The sequence below is a fragment of the Dendrobates tinctorius genome, unplaced genomic scaffold (assembly GCF_039654945.1).
Source record: "Dendrobates tinctorius isolate UK_male_01 unplaced genomic scaffold, ASM3965494v1 ptg000126l, whole genome shotgun sequence".
In the NCBI taxonomy this organism is placed as follows: Eukaryota; Metazoa; Chordata; class Amphibia; order Anura; family Dendrobatidae; genus Dendrobates; species Dendrobates tinctorius.
The window spans coordinates 16346284-16362570 of NW_027361794.1; the positions used below are offsets into that span (position 1 = coordinate 16346284).

At 44.2% G+C, this 16287-nt stretch overlaps 1 protein-coding gene across 1 annotated transcript in view; it reads left to right on the plus strand.

The window, feature by feature from the left end:
* Positions 1-9411: 9411 nt before the first annotated feature.
* Positions 9412-16287, plus strand: part of LOC141047332 (uncharacterized) — a 31552-nt gene continuing 24676 nt past the window's right edge. Inside the window, exons 1-4 of the mRNA XM_073542395.1 lie at positions 9412-9579; positions 12868-13017; positions 14948-14980; positions 15836-15893. The gene's annotated coding sequence lies outside the window, so the exon portion shown is untranslated. The remainder of the gene's footprint in view (positions 9580-12867; positions 13018-14947; positions 14981-15835; positions 15894-16287) is intronic.

Genomic DNA, 16287 nt, shown 5'->3' on the forward strand with positions numbered 1-16287 from the left:
GTCCTGTATATACTGAGGCCCCTGATCATGTGACCGCTGACTCCTCCCCTCCTGTGACCTCATCACAGGTCCTGTGCGCACAGAGCAGCCATATATGTGGAGTGCGGCTCTGCGGGTGGAGGTAAGTGCTGGAGGCTCCATTATTCTCTATGTGGAGTGCGGCTCTGCGGGTGGAGGTCGGTGCTGGAGGCTCCATTATTCTCTATGTGGAGTGCGGCTCTGCGGGTGGAGGTCGGTGCTGGAGGCTCCATTATTCTCTATGTGGAGTGCGGCTCTGCGGGTGGAGGTCGGTGCTGGAGGCTCCATTATTCTCTATGTGGAGTGCGGCTCTGCGGGTGGAGGTCGGTGCTGGAGGCTCCATTATTCTCTATGTGGAGTGCGGCTCTGCGGGTGGAGGTAAGTGCTGGAGGCTCCATTATTCTCTATGTGGAGTGCGGCTCTGCGGGTGGAGGTCGGTGCTGGAGGCTCCATTATTCTCTATGTGGAGTGCGGCTCTGCGGGTGGAGGTCGGTGCCGGAGGCTCCATTATTCTCTATGTGGAGTGCGGCTCTGCGGGTGGAGGTCGGTGCTGGAGGCTCCATTATTCTCTATGTGGAGTGCGGCTCTGCGGGTGGAGGTCGGTGCTGGAGGCTCCATTATTCTCTATGTGGAGTGTGGCTCTGCGGGTGGAGGTAAGTGCTGGAGGCTCCATTATTCTCTATGTGGAGTGCGGCTCTGCGGGTGGAGGTCGGTGCTGGAGGCTCCATTATTCTCTATGTGGAGTGCGGCTCTGCGGGTGGAGGTCGGTGCTGGAGGCTCCATTATTCTCTATGTGGAGTGCGGCTCTGCGGGTGGAGGTAAGTGCTGGAGGCTCCATTATTCTCTATGTGGAGTGCGGCTCTGCGGGTGGAGGTCAGTGCTGGAGGCTCCATTATTCTCTATGTGGAGTGCGGCTCTGCGGGTGGAGGTCGGTGCTGGAGGCTCCATTATTCTCTATGTGGAGTGCGGCTCTGTGGGTGGAGGTCGGTGCTGGAGGCTCCATTATTCTCTATGTGGAGTGTGGCTCTGCGGGTGGAGGTCGGTGCTGGAGGCTCCATTATTCTCTATGTGGAGTGCGGCTCTGCGGGTGGAGGTCGGTGCTGGAGGCTCCATTATTCTCTATGTGGAGTGCGGCTCTGCGGGTGGAGGTCGGTGCTGGAGGCTCCATTATTCTCTATGTGGATTGCGGCTCTGCGGGTGGAGGTCGGTGCCGGAGGCTCCATTATTCTCTATGTGGAGTGCGGCTCTGCGGGTGGAGGTCGGTGCCGGAGGCTCCATTATTCTCTATGTGGAGTGCGGCTCTGCGGGTGGAGGTCGGTGCCGGAGATTCCACATTACTGGGTGTGGGGGACAGTAACCCCTTCAGACTCTTTTGGGGTCTCTGTGTGAACAGCGTGAAAAATGAGGATGAATAAACTCATGGAGATCAACATCCAACACTGCGGAGACACCATCACATGTTTCTCAATGCAGTGATTCTAGAGCACTGCCCCCATCCTTTATGGGAAATATGTAAAAATATGCAAAACACAAGCCACGGAGACACCATCACGTGTTTCTCAACGCAAGCAATGACTAGCCAGGTCTTTCCCCGGGAAGGAACAACCACAGGAAGGGCAGTCTCCAGTGAAGGAAACCACCTATGCCAAAACATGGTATCCATCCACAGACAGCTTCGGGGTATTGCCCATCATCAGTGTGGAGTAAGAAACTGGCCAGTGGGAGCAGTGCCTAGTAGAAGACTGTGAAAAATAAGGATGAATGAACTCATGGAGATCAACATCCAACACTGCGGAGACACCATCACATGTTTCTCAACGCAGTGATTCTAGAGCAATGCTCCCATCCCTTATGGGAAATATGTAAAAAATATGCAAAACACAAGCCGCGGAGACACCATCACATGTTTCTCAACGTAAGCAATGACTAGCCAGGTCTTTCACTGCGTGAACAGTGACGTAACAGCTGTTGACAGAATGCGGCTGCTGGTTCCCAGCTCCACATTAGATCCATTCAGACAACTGCAGGATAAGAGGACAGAAGCCCGGAGATGTTCTCACACAATGTGATTATTTCTCTCCTACCTCTGCTCCAGCACAATAATGTAGATACTAGTGGTGAGTGAGCCGCTCTCCACTGCTCCATCAGGCATCGGGAGCTTGGACAAGCTTGTTACTTGATTATCACACATGATGGAGCGCCATGCTCGAGTTCCCAGCCAATAAACATGCGGGGATTTCAAATATAGTGAGTTGTTTAAACCGGGGAGATTCTCCAACTGGGAATGAAAGGGTAAATGTATGATTGACCAGTTATATAACAATTCTACTGTTAAAAGTTTCCAACAACTTCAAGGAAAGATGTATATCTTTGTACCGTGTTAGCCAGTAGATAGAATATGTAGAATTGAGAGTCCTCAGTGGTTGACACCTTTTAATGGCTAACTGAAAAGATGGTAACACATTGCAAGCTTTCGAGACTACTCAGGTCTCTTCATCAGGCATTGACTAATACAACATCTGAAGAATCACATATTTATACACAGGACAGCACAGAAATAACGCAATAGATGAGACAAGTGATGTGAAGCAGAATTGTCATTATGGGAGATGGAGAAGCATAAATATTGGAGCAGTTCATAGATAAGGAGCCTGAAGGTTTTATTGCCCTCTGACGGGGTCTAGTTCTGTGTTGTGATGACCCCAGAAGGTCTGAAGAGCAAATTCCTTAATTGATGTAAAAAGACATAAATCCATGAGACACATTCATTCCTGCGCTGAATGTTTGGAAAGTTTTCATAAATTTGTGCTCAGAGACTCTTCTGTCTCTCTGAGATTTGAAGTTACCTTTTAATACAAGTAATTTAATGTCCATCATGCTATGGCCAGGGATACGAAAATGTTGCCCTGTCTCCCCCACATACAGACCCCCAGTTGGACATTTAGTACAAATGATTAGGTACACCACATTAGATGTGATGCAGCTGAAAGTATATGGGATCTTGTAGTCCTGATTTAAGTTGGGATCTTTATCTTGTCCATGGTCATTATAAATGGACAGGTTTTACATTTTTTCTGGTTGCAAGGAAAGGTTCCTGCAGCTGTTGGAGAGGACAGGGAGCTTCTGACAACTATGCTTCCTAAATTTGGGGGCTGGCTAAATCACAGCAGTGGGGGGTCTGGAAATATGGATTGTAATCGGGCATCTTTTTGCAGTAAAGGTTGTAATTTCCATGCAGCTCCCCTTAGCACCTCCAGATTTAGATTTTAGGTGACCACTAGAGGTGTTATGATTGAGTCACCGAGGAGGAAAAAACAAAACACAAGCTCAGCCCAGAAAATCAGAGAGGTTGGAAACTAGCAGATTGCAGACCCCTAATCCTATCACACAACTAGCAGTAGCCGTGGAGTGTTCCTACGGTGATCCTAGACACCTCGTCACAGCCAGAGATCTAAATAAGCATAAAAAGAGAAAAAAGAGAAAAACTGCCCCAGGGCAGACCCCAAAGCAATAGGCAGCCCCCAACATATAATGACGGTGAAACAAGATGAAAACACTAACACAGAAAGATAGGTTGAGCAAATGATGGGGCCCAAGCTAACTAAAAAGGACAGGACAGAAAAGCTGCTGTCTGCAATCCGAGAAAACCCTGCTAAAAATATTACCAACACAACTGATAAGCAAAAAGGACCCTGAAGTCACTAGACTTCAAACCCTATATCAGCACTCAGAATATTCTGAATGCAGAGCAAAAGAGAACACTGATCAAGGAACAAGAATCCAGCACCCCCCCGGCCGGGGATGGCTGAACTCAAAAAATCAAGGTAAACAAAACCAAAACTGATAAGTTCAATAGCAGAGCAAAAATTTATCTTTGGGAAGCAGGAATCAGATTGGTCTCCAAGAATCCAGCAGAGAAATCACCAGCCACTCAGAAGGGCGTCGGCTGCCTTATATCCAGTCTGAAGTTCCTGTTACCCAGTCACAATCCACCTGATCAGGTGTTTCGTTTCTTTCATCCAAATCAGCCTCACTACCTTCTTTCACCAGAAGAGGGAGATCCTCGGACACAAAAGGTGAATGAACAGATGAACTCACAACATAGAGGCACTCGGTTATGTTCTTCTTTAGCTTTGTATTGTAGCAGGTGATTCCTTGACATTCTGGTGGCTCTTGTAATTTGGTTTTCAATTGTTCTTGGATGGTAGCCCTGATTCAAAAAGGTCTTTCTGAGGCGACCAAGGTGTTTGTCTCTATCCATGGGGTTGGAACATATACGATTGTATCTGATGGCTTGGCTGTAGACAATAGAGTTTTTTTATGTGTTTTGGATGGAAACTCCCATTTAAGGTATGTTGGACGGTCGATTGGCTTCTGATACATGGATGTCTCTATTTCATTGTTCTTTAGCTTAAAGATGGTGTCTAAAAAGTTAATTTCAGTGCTGGAATAGTTGAGTGTTAAGTTGATGGTGGAATGAAATTGATTAAACTGTTCGTGGAACGTCTTTAGCTGTTGCTCAGACTCCGTCCAGATGATTAAAATATCATCAATGAAGCGGTAGTAAGGCCAGAGGCCTGATGGGACATGAGGACAAAAAGTCACTTTGAAGCTTGGCCATGAAAAGATTTGCATACTGTGGAGCCATTTTAATTCCCATAGCTGCGTCAGTCTCCTGTAAATAGATCTTATTGTCAAATTCCAAGTAATTGTGGGTGAGGATGAATTTTGTGAGTTTCACCACAAAATCAGCATCAGTCCCTGTGTTTTCCATGAAGAATTTGCAGGCATTTAATCCATCCTGGTGTGGGATATTAGAGTACAAAGATTCCACATCCATGGTGGCCAGGATGGTTCCTTCTGGTAGAGGACCTATTGCTGCTAGTTTATTCAATAGGTCAGTTGTGTCCTGAATGTAGCTGGGTGTATCCTTTACCAGGGGTTTAAGAACACCCTCTACCCATCCAGATACCTGCTCAGTAAGGGTGCTCACACATGAAATAATAGGACTCCCTGGATTTCCATATTTGTGGATTTTGGGAAGCATGTAGAATGTCCCTATTCTTGGACTCTCTGGTATCAGGTCATTGCCTCTTATGTATCCGTCAGGCAGACCAGATACCAACAGTTCCTTTTAATAGTCCTGTGTAGGATCCGACTCCAATTTTCTGTAGTAGCGTGTGTCCATAAGTTGTCTGTTTGCTTCCTTCATATAGTCTCTGTCACAGTCCAGTTCTTGGATCTGTGTCAGATTCTGGATTCCCTCATTTAAACCTTTTTTTTTCCTTTCAGAACTTTGGGGCCTTAATATGGGTTTTTGCCCCCGTGGCCACAGGCGTGATTACATGTCTGATAGGTTTCTTTGCTTTACCTTTTGCCCGCGGTGGTCACTGGGGTTTCCCTGCTGATGTGACCACTCCTCCTTTGCTATATAAGGTCACATGGAGTATCAGCTGGTGTTGGTTATAGCAGGTCCTTGGTGGATTCCAACCACGGTGAAGTTAGCAGCTGGCTCTGAGGTGTTTGGCCACTGCTGAAAGCTGATCTGGTTCTGAACTCTGCTGTCCGGTGTTTGCAGCAGAGAAAGATGGTGAAGGTAGCAGCTGGCTCTTAGGTGTCGAGCCACTCCTGAAAGCTAATCCGGTGATGTACTCTGCTGCCTGGTGACTGCAGCAGAGAAAGATAAGTCTTTTGATGTTTTCCCCATTTGGTGTATTTTCCTTGTGTGTATTAGTACAGCAGTGAGACCAGTGTCTCAGTAAGGGATAGGTGCAGTGCTAGTGAAGGATTCGGGTTTCCTGGTCGGCGACAGGTGATGAGCCTGTATAGGGAACGTTAGGAGTGTTTAGGGACACTGCCTCAGGGGAGTGCAGGAGGTCTCCACGTCCCCGTTCCCTAATGCAGGGCCCACCATTGTATCTGTTACCCCGGTGTTCCCCTATTATCTTGTTGTTTCAGTTACCGACCTGCGGGTCGTGTCACACAGGACAGGTACACGTGACAGTCTGATGTGTTCATCATGACTATTGCACCTCCCTTGTCAGCAGGTTTAATGATGATTTCTTTGTCCAACTGGGGGGTCTGTATGTGGGGGAGACAGGGCAAAAACAGAGAACAAGGATGAATTCTCATCGTCACACAATAAGAGAAAAAAGAATGGATCTACCTGTGGCAAAACATTTTTGTAGAGAGAAAGAAGAATCTCGGAGTACAAATTTATGAAAACTTTCGACACACTCAGTGCAGGAATGAATGTGTCGCATGGATTTATGTCTTTTTATATCAATTAAGGAATTTGCTCTTCAGACCTTCTGGGGTCATCACAACACAGAACTAGACCCCATCAGAGGTCAATAAAACCTTCAGGCTCCTTATCTATGAACTGCTCCAATATTTATGTTTCTCCCTCTCCCATAGTGACAATTCTGCTTCACATCATTTGTCTTATCTATTGAGTTATTTCTGTGCTGTCTTGTGTATAAATATGAGATTCTTCAGATGTTGTATTAGTCTATGCCTGATGAAGAGACCTGAGTAGTCTCGAAAGCTTGCAGTGTGTTACCATCTTTTCAGTTAGCCATTAAAAGGTATCAACCACTGAGGACTCTCAATTCTAAATAGTCTTCAACAACTTCAAGAAGATTTTGACTTATCACATACCTGTTTCTATCAGTATTTACAAATCAGACATCCCCTGGCTACACAGGGAAACACAGATCTGAGGATACAGCATCATCCCCTAATAGATATGATAACGTCTACGACCCACAAAAAGGGTATGATATCCAGTATATATAAACATATGGTAATAAACCAGTTGGAAAAGCCCCTTATAAAGGTGTGCTCTAGGTCGGTGTCGGAGGTGGGCCCTCTAACAATGGAGCAATGGGAGGAGATTCTAGCAAATGTTCCTAGGTTGTCACCATGCGAAGCCCAGAGACTTTCCCAGATCTACCAGAGTCACAGAGTCTATAGGACCCCCAGCTTCCTACACAAGATTGGAGTACGAACAGATGCAAAATGCCCTAGATGTGAGTGTGGGGAAACTCATCTATTGCATGTGTTTTGGGAATGTCCAAAGATAGGATAAAGTATTTGGGATACAACTCGCAGTAGATCCTCGTGTGTGTGTGCTGGGGCTACTGGAGGATAGCACTGACCCGGAGTCTCACCTGGCTATAGGCATTGGCAGAGTTTTATTCCAATCAAGGAAACTTATAGCATTCCATTGGCTGGACTCCCGACCCCCAAATATCAGGGAATTGAAGGGGAGGATAAACAGTAATATCTGGTTGGAGAAAGGAGCGTATATGAAACGTAATGCGATGCGCAAGTATGAAGGGATATGGGGACCATGGCTAGATTCTCCAGGATCACCATCTGATCAGCTGATTAAAGAGAGAATTCTTCTACAGTAGCAATTTCTAGTGGTAACATCATATGCTCAAACGTGATGGAATATGCGAGTGTATGGACACAGAGACGAGATTCTCTGGTAAGGTGTTAGGAGTTGGGAAGGGGGGATGGGAGGGAGGGTAAATTGGTTACATGGAAAAGGTACAACCTAATAATTCTGTATGGACTTGATATATATGCTGTATCTGACATGTGCTGTCAGCATTGGAAAGTGTATGTAACCATGGTTTGTTTTTCAATTTTTCCCACCATACACGGTAATGCTGTGGTCATGTTGGCTACTGACATTACTGTGACTGTCCGGCCGCATCACGTTATCGGGTTTATAGAAGACCCAGTGACGCGATGCTCGACGCACCGTCCTCAGGAAGCCGCCCGGGGAGAGTTGTTATAGGAGGGAGCTTATATTATTGTCAGCCCCCTAAGTATTATCAAGTTGTATCCTTTAGTGTCTTTCATGTGGCCCTAGGGTGTATTTAACCCCTTCACACCGAAGTCTGTTTTCACCTTCCTGACCAGGCCAATTTTTACAATTCTCACCACTGTCACTTTATGATGTAATAACTCTGGACGCTTCAGTGGATCCCAGTGATTTTGATACTGTTTTCCTCGTGACATATTGTACTTCATGATAGTGGTAAAACTTCTTTGATATGACTTACATTTATTCGTTAAAAAATAGGAAATCAGGCAAAAATTTTGGTAAACTTTGCAATTTTTAAACGTTTAATTTTTATGCCCTTAAATCAGAGATCAAAGTTTCATAGGTCACTCCCGGTCATGCTGCGCTCTGCAATAGCGGTGATTTCAGTAACATGATTGATGTAATCACCGCTCTCACCTGTCTTGCGGAGCGCAGCCTGACTGGGAGCTGTACACCAGCTGTCGGCACAAGCAGCGTTTCATGGGGACATCATGGAAAGGGAGTTGTGGTGTGAAAACACACCTGTTACAATGGCTCGGACGCCTTTTTTAAGCCAGCATTGTATCTCTTGGGTGTTCCTTATATAGTGATTGTCACATGACAACAAGATCCCAAATGTCAGAACCAATACACATACGTGACATAAAGATAAAAAATGACACAAGAAACAGCAAAAAAGGAAAGAAACAAACAACCACTGCACGTCCATAGAGTGACAGAATTATAACCAATTAATACTAGAAATCTATTGCACAGGGGATATCGCAGCCAATTCCCACAAGAAGAATCCTGGAAACACAGAATTAGAAATGATTCTTTCTCCGCAGTTTCTATAGGACTTAATACATTCCTGATTCCAGAAAGTAATAGAAATACAGCAGAAAAAAGAGGAAGAAAGTTCAGAGAAGAAGCTTCATAGAAAGACATTGAAGTTACAGACGCCTTTTAACCCTTCGGGAGAAAATGATTCCAGCACTTTACTGAGTAAATCCCACCAGGACTGTAGCAGGTAAAGGCCCCAATATACACAGGTGTCCCTTCTAATTGGGAGGAAACTATCACCTCTAATAATCCTCGGACAGTTCTGTCAAACACGGAAAAGTACCACTTTATAGAGGTGACAGTCTGCTTAGTCACTTTAGCTTCAAAGTATCAGCTCTAATCCAATGGTGAGAGAGCGATTTAACCTGAAGAGTCACAAATTGTAGTGTTGTTATAAAATTTTAAATTTAGGGGGTTCTGTGTTGTCTCCTTATAAGAATCACAATGGGTATTCTTCCTTTTCCGCTGATAGATACAAACGACCCAACTATGAAAGATGGGTGTCATGATCCAGACCGGGTTTTGAGTCCTGTCTTCTCGGTCTGGTCATGTCAAGTGTTAACTTTTCCCAGCCTCAGTCTGGGTTCAGGTTGGGTATTTATCACCGCTGCAGGCGATATCATTCCTACAGGCGATATTGTTATAGTTCTGCCTACGGCGTGAGCAGCGGACTCTGTTACATCCTGATTTGTCCTGCTGTTATTTCTGACTCAACCCGTGTCTGTGCTATTCCCTGCTCCCTGTCCTGGCTCTGTGTGTCCCCTTTGTGTCTGGACTTCTTGGTACTTGAACTTGGCTTAGACCCTGACCTGCTTTTGTCTTTTGTCTTAGGCATATCTTCTCCTGACCGTTGCTGATCCCCTGGCTTGTCTCTGACCCGGAGTTTGCTTATTCCTTTGGTACTGCGCTACAGTGTGTTGCTTGACTTGGCTTGCTTGACTGTTCTGCTGTCCCCTGTGGTGGCCTCGCTTGCTGCATGACAAGCCTACTCTGTTTAGGTGTAGTCCTGCTTCCACTCTATTGCCAGCTAGTGGAGCCTGCACTGCAGCAAGTGTGATAACGGGAAGCAAGGAATCGTGTATTACTCTCATAGTAGGGTGCCCCCACACAGTATAATGTTCCCACAGTACCGCCATCCTCAATTTTATTTTAACACTAAAAGGAAAGAGCTGGAGGCTCACAGAGTATAATCCTAAAATAATTTTTATTCAATTCAAAATACATCTATGGTGAGATACAGCGACTGCTAAGCAATTAAATGGTAGAGTAAAAGACCAGTGAATTAAAGTGCTTAGTAGTGGCACAACAACACAGTACAATAGTATAAATTACACTGTTAGATATAAGCAAACAAAATTGTGATGGGTCCATTCATTTAGCAATCTGAATTAAATGGCCACAGCCATTAGCCTAATGAAAAAGCTGGTAGAATAACAGTCATGACTCTGGACAGGATAATTCCACCTCCATCTTGGTCAGGTCAGGGTTAATTTAGTCCGCCTCTCTTTGGTTCTGGGGCGGCTATTTTAATGTTGGCAGTTCCTGGATTTGGTGTTGGTGATACTTCCGTATCCTCGGTTTGTGGTTGCTGACCCAGGTTACTCGTCCGTAAACGTTGTGCCTCTGTGCTTGTGTGCTTTGCTGTGTATGACCTGGTTTGTCCCCTGACTTTTGCCTCTGAATCCTGCTTTGTACTGCTCTGTCCCTCCTGGTTATCTGACCCCTTGACTTATCTCTGTTTACTCTTTGCCTTATCCCTAGGTACTACGCTGTCATCTGGCTTTTGACCTTTGACTCTCGACCCCTTTTTCTGTCTGTGCCCTGCACTCTGCATGCTCAGTTTCCTTCCCTGTACTCACGTGCGATGACTCTGCCCCCTTGTCACGTGACTGCTTAGTGCCAGGTCCTGTGCTCACTGCATTAGTCTCAGGTCCTTGCACGGTGCGTAACTTGTTCCTGCACTCTCTGTGCTCATTCATGTGCTCCCTGATAGCGCCCCCTAGGCAGCACCAGTGATACCACAGATATCACAATACCCTGGAAAAATGGCCTAGAATGAGTGATGTAACAAACTATTTTAATCATGGATTAGACAAAATGGCCCAAAATGAAAGCCATGAAAGGCTTAAAATAAAGCTATTTACTGGTGATGGTGTAGGTCTAAGTACTCTCCGTTGCCCCAATGCACGTTTTGTCACAACTTTATGAGACGCCTCCTGATTATACTCTGAGCTTCCAGCTCTTTCCTTTCAGTGTTAATATGAAGTCTTTTGAGCTATTTTAATCCATTGTTTCTATTATCTCTGTGCATTAGTGTATAGCTCAATTTTATTTTGTAACATTTTAACCTTTTTTTTTTGTGTGTGTGTTTTTCATGTAATACCGTATATACTCGAGTATAAGTCGAGATTTTCAGCCCATTTTTTTTAAGGCTGAAAGTACCCCTCTTGGCTTATACTCGAGTCATATACGCCAGGGGGTCGGTGGGGGAGGGGGTGGGGGATTGTCAGATCATACTTGCACCCTTGCTTCTCCCAAGGTCTCTGGCGCCTGTGTTCAGCGGTCACGTGGTACCGCTCATTAAAGTCATGAATATGCGCATATTCGTGACTTTAATGAGTGGTACCACGTGACCACTGAAGGAAGGAAGAGCTGTCAGAGACCGTGGGAGAAGCAGGGGCTGCAGAGACCACGCCAGGAGGGGGTAAGTATATGAAATATTCACCTGTTCCGCCGCCGCGCGCCGCTCTGTCCTCTGCATCCTCTGTCTGTGACATTTAGGTCAGAGGGTGTGATGATGTAGTTGGTGCCTGAACAGTCACTGACAGAGGGACCTGGAAGACACAGCGGTGTGCGGCGGTGGAACAGGGACAGGTGAATATCTCAGGTGCCGGGGCCCTGACCCAGCAGTGACATCGGCACCTGTCCCCCAGAGTGCGTCGGTGTCCCTGCGTCTAATGACACCAGCACCTGGTCCCCAGCGACGAAAGGGTGAGTATGTCATTTTTTTTTATTTGCAGCAGCATATGGGGCATAATCTATGGAGAATCTTATGGACCATCATATGAGGCCTCTTATAGGCAGCATATGGGGCATAATCTATGGAGCATTTTATGGGGCAGCATATGGGGCATAATCTATGGAGCATTTTATGGGGCATAATCTATGGAGCATCTTATGGAGCAGCATATGGGGCATTAATCTATGGAACATCTTATGGGGCCATAATCTTTATGGAGCAGCATATCGGGCATATGCTATGGAGCATCTTATGGGGCCAAAATTAACCTTTGTGCTGCATTAAATGGGGTGTATTTTGTATGGAGCATCTTATGGGGCCATCATGAACTGTATGGAGCATTATATGGGGTTCCTGATTCAATATGGATATTCAAAAAAATTTAACCTACTGATGTCTCAATTAATTTTACTTTTATTGGCATCTATTTTAATTTTTGAAATTTACCAGTAGCTGCTGCATTTTCCACCCTAGGCTTATACACGAGTCAATAAGTTTTCACAGTTTTTTGTGGCAAAATTAGAGGGGTCGGTTTATGGGGTCGGTTTATACTCGAGTATATACGATATATCAAATTCTAAGGATGGGAAAATTTCCCCTAAAAAACATTACATCCAGAGGAAAAATAACTGTATATGGAGATATTAGCATCAAATATTTCCTGTCTTGTTCTTACAATCTTTTCTAAAATCCTCAAACTTCTATGTGTGAATCAGACATGAGATCTAACGTGATAGAAGATTACAGTGCGGGGAAGATGGGAAACCTTCATATAGACGGCCGGTGGGGATGGAGTCAGTGACCGACTCCGGCCAAATATGTTTCTAGAGCCGTAGTAGAGATGAAGATGTCGTCCTCATCATGAAGTAGTTATTTCTTCTGTCACGTGTAATGAATATCTCCTGCAGTATTGCTAATGCCGATTCCAGTGTCGGTAAATGAGACGAGAATTAGCGTTATGGAAGATGAGTCTATGAGAAACGTATTCAGCTGCCGACTCCGAGGAAGAAATTGCTTGTTGTCTGTGGCCTAAATATCTAGGTTTTTTTAGTAGATGTAAAGAAGAAAACTAAATACTGTAAAATAAAAAATCTCATATGTTTCCCTTATTATCTCCAGTAATTGTAATGATGATGATATTACATCGGCTCATCTTCTTCTCATTCAGGTCTCTACAATATCGGATCCTCTCAGTGAATATCTTCTATATAAGAGAATTTTCCTGATTTACCCCTGAAGGATGGCTATGGACAGAGACAAGATGGCGGAGAGGATATTACACCTCACCCTAGAGATCCTCTTCCGGCTTACTGGAGAGGTGAGAGATTCTGATGACGTCACATTACATCATTCTTATCTATGGGAATAACAGATGGACAGAACTGGAGAGGTGAGGACTCTGGAAATGTCTGTAGTGAGATTTATGAATGTCTCTCCATAACCAGGATTACACAGTGGTGAAGAAGACCTCTAGTGAGGTACCCAAAATTCACAAGTCTCTACTTAAACCTCCTGGCCGCCCTATCGTTGCCTCCACTGATTCAATTTTCTCCCCAATCTCCACCTTTTTAGAAAAAATCTTGACCCCTCTTACCAAAACTACCAAGTCCTTTGTCCTAGATACAGGTCACTTTCTCTCCTTTATTCGACAAATTGACAATATCCCTCCGGAATGTCTCCTAGTCACCCTGGATGTCAAAAGCTTATATACTTCTATAGATCACGACCTAGGGATTAGTGCTACCAAAACCCTCCTTGAGTCCTCTGACCTTTCCCACAACTCCATTCAGCTTTGTATTGATCTCCTGTCCATCATCTTGAAAGAAAATTTCTTTCTCTTTGGGCACCAATTTTATCTACAGTGCCGCGGGACCGCAATGGGCGCTAACGTAGCACCTGCTTACGCTAATGCCTACATGAATGATTTCGAATGTTCCTATGTTTACAATAATACCCTTTTCAAAACATACAGCCAATGTTGGCTACGATATATCGATGATATTTTTTGTCTATGGTTGGGTACCCTCGAGGACTTACTTTCCTTCACGGAACATCTTAATTCTATCAGACCTGAATTACAGTTCACCCTTAATTGCAATTCTTCCCAGATCTCTTTCCTGGATACACTGGTAATCAAGTCCTGCACTGGTACACTTTCTACTGATCTATATGTTAAACCCACCGACTCCAACAACCTTCTTCATTACACAAGCTGTCACCCTGCCTCTACCAAGGATAGTCTCCCCTGTTCTCAGTTCACACGCGTTACTAGAATTGTCACAGACCCTACTCTGGCTCCCATTCGCCTCAATGAAATGTCAGACAAATTCAAAGCAAGGCATTATCCCACCAAACTTCTTGAAAGTGAAACACGCCGTGCCCTGGAACCTTGCCCCCTGCAACCATCTCAACCCAAAGGCGAACGTGTCACCTTCGTACACACCCACCATCCTGTTATGCCCAAAATTTATCACATTATCCACAAACATTGGTCAATTCTACCTAGATCCTATCCCCACATTGAGACATTTAAAACACCAGCACTTATGTGCAAACGCCGTCCTAGAAACATCCGAGATGAGCTGGTCAGAGCCGATATTGGTAGTCTAACTAGAACTCCCAGACAGACCTTTCTTGGAACTGAACGAAAGGGCACCTTTCCCTGTCTTGGGTGCGCTTGTTGCTCCAATGTGATCAAGGGGAGCGACATAACACATCCACGTACTGGCAAACGCTATGGCATCAGGGGCTTTTTTACATGTGACACGAACTATGTGGTTTACCTAATTAAGTGCCCCTGTGGCCTCTTATACGTTGGCGAAACTACTCAGCACGTACACGACAGAATTTCGAGCCATAAATCAACTATCCGGTGCAAGAAGACTTGGCTTCCAATCCCATATCACTTCATCAACGCCAACCACTCAGTATCTCAACTTAGGTTCCAGGTTATAGAAAAAGTTGAAAGACCGCACAGGGGAGGTGACCACATCAAGCTCCTAAAATCAAGGGAATCCTTCTGGATATATAGGTTACAGACTTTGGCCCCTAAAGGCCTTAACTGTGAGTTGGACCTTAGCCCGCAATAGTTCCTTGGATTTCTACCTATTTTATACATCTTTGGTTTAAGCATGTATTCACATATATTATTAACCTAATATTATGTTGTCTTTTTATCCCTTAGGGTGGTGGAATGGCGGCTTTCCATCTCATTGTATTTCAATTCTTTTTATTTCTTTATCTTACAGATCCACTAATTTTTTTCCCCCTCCCCCGCATGGGTGAGTATTCCCGTATATATTTTTTCTATTTTCATTTTTTTATTTTTCATCCGTTTTTCGTTTTTCTTTTTCTTTTTCTTCTCCCTTTTTTATTTTCATTTTTTATTCCCTTTTTCCCTTTTTTTCACATTCTCTCTCAAATTCTATTATTAATTCATTTTTTATTTTTATATTTTTTTATTTTTTGTTCTTTATTTTCATCTTACTATTTTTTATTTTTTTAAATTTTTCTACTTTTTATTTTTTCAATTTATTTTTCCCATTTCATTTATTTTTTTCCCATTTTTATGTTTTATTTTTTCCCCTTCTTCCCCCCCCTCTTTTTTACTTATATCCCTTCTTCTTATTTATTAACCCGCTTTTCTTATCTTTCTTTTTCTTCCCCTCTACTTCTTTTTTATTTATTGACACATTTCCAACTTCATCCCTTCCTCTCTCTCATTTATCATAAACTGTTCTCTCCCCTTCTCACCCCTCCCTCCACCACTGAGTCTCTCCTCCAACAGTGCAGGCACTGCTCTGAGCTACCACAGGCCTTCTTCCCAACACATACTGCCCTCAGCCGCTCTGTCCCACATCAGCCTGACCTCCCCCTGCTCTCTCCCTCCCTATGCGCCGCAAACCCCATACAGACGCCAGGACGCTCTAGCCACGTTGGCTTTATGACGTCATCATCCTGCACCTTCTGAATACACATATATATACCGCGCTTTCTTGATCACACACTTACAACACCACAGGTCCAGGCTGCTCCCATGCCATCAGGTCAGCTCTGCAGCACCATCTGCTGCATAACATCTCCTTCTGATCCATTTTTTTCTTCTCCACATTCATCTCTCATGTTTTCTCCTACAGCCCCTGTTTGGGACTTCTGAAAATGCTCTAATTAATCTTTTCCTTGACACTACTTGAGGTTAGTACTCAGTATATCTGCCTTATTTGCCTGCCTTGTGTTTCCACCACCCCTGTTATTTCATCATGTACAGAGACAATACTATAATATGTCTCATCTAGGTCTGCTGCTTATCCCCATTGTTACTCCTGATGCCTAGAATGTTAAAATTGACTTGTGGCCAATAGTCTCTCTAGCACTTGCTTAATTTAATTTTTTTACTCTCTATATGACATTTTCCTAATTGCCTTAGGGACCTTTATGTTGTCGTGCTTAAATTTGTATAGATATATGTTTCGCCTTTAGGGTTTTTTTTTGCACTACTTTTCTGTTTTTGTTGTTTTTTTGTTAATATTTTTTTAAAAAAAATATATTTTTATTTTTTTTTTTAAAAAATTTCACATTTTTTTCATGT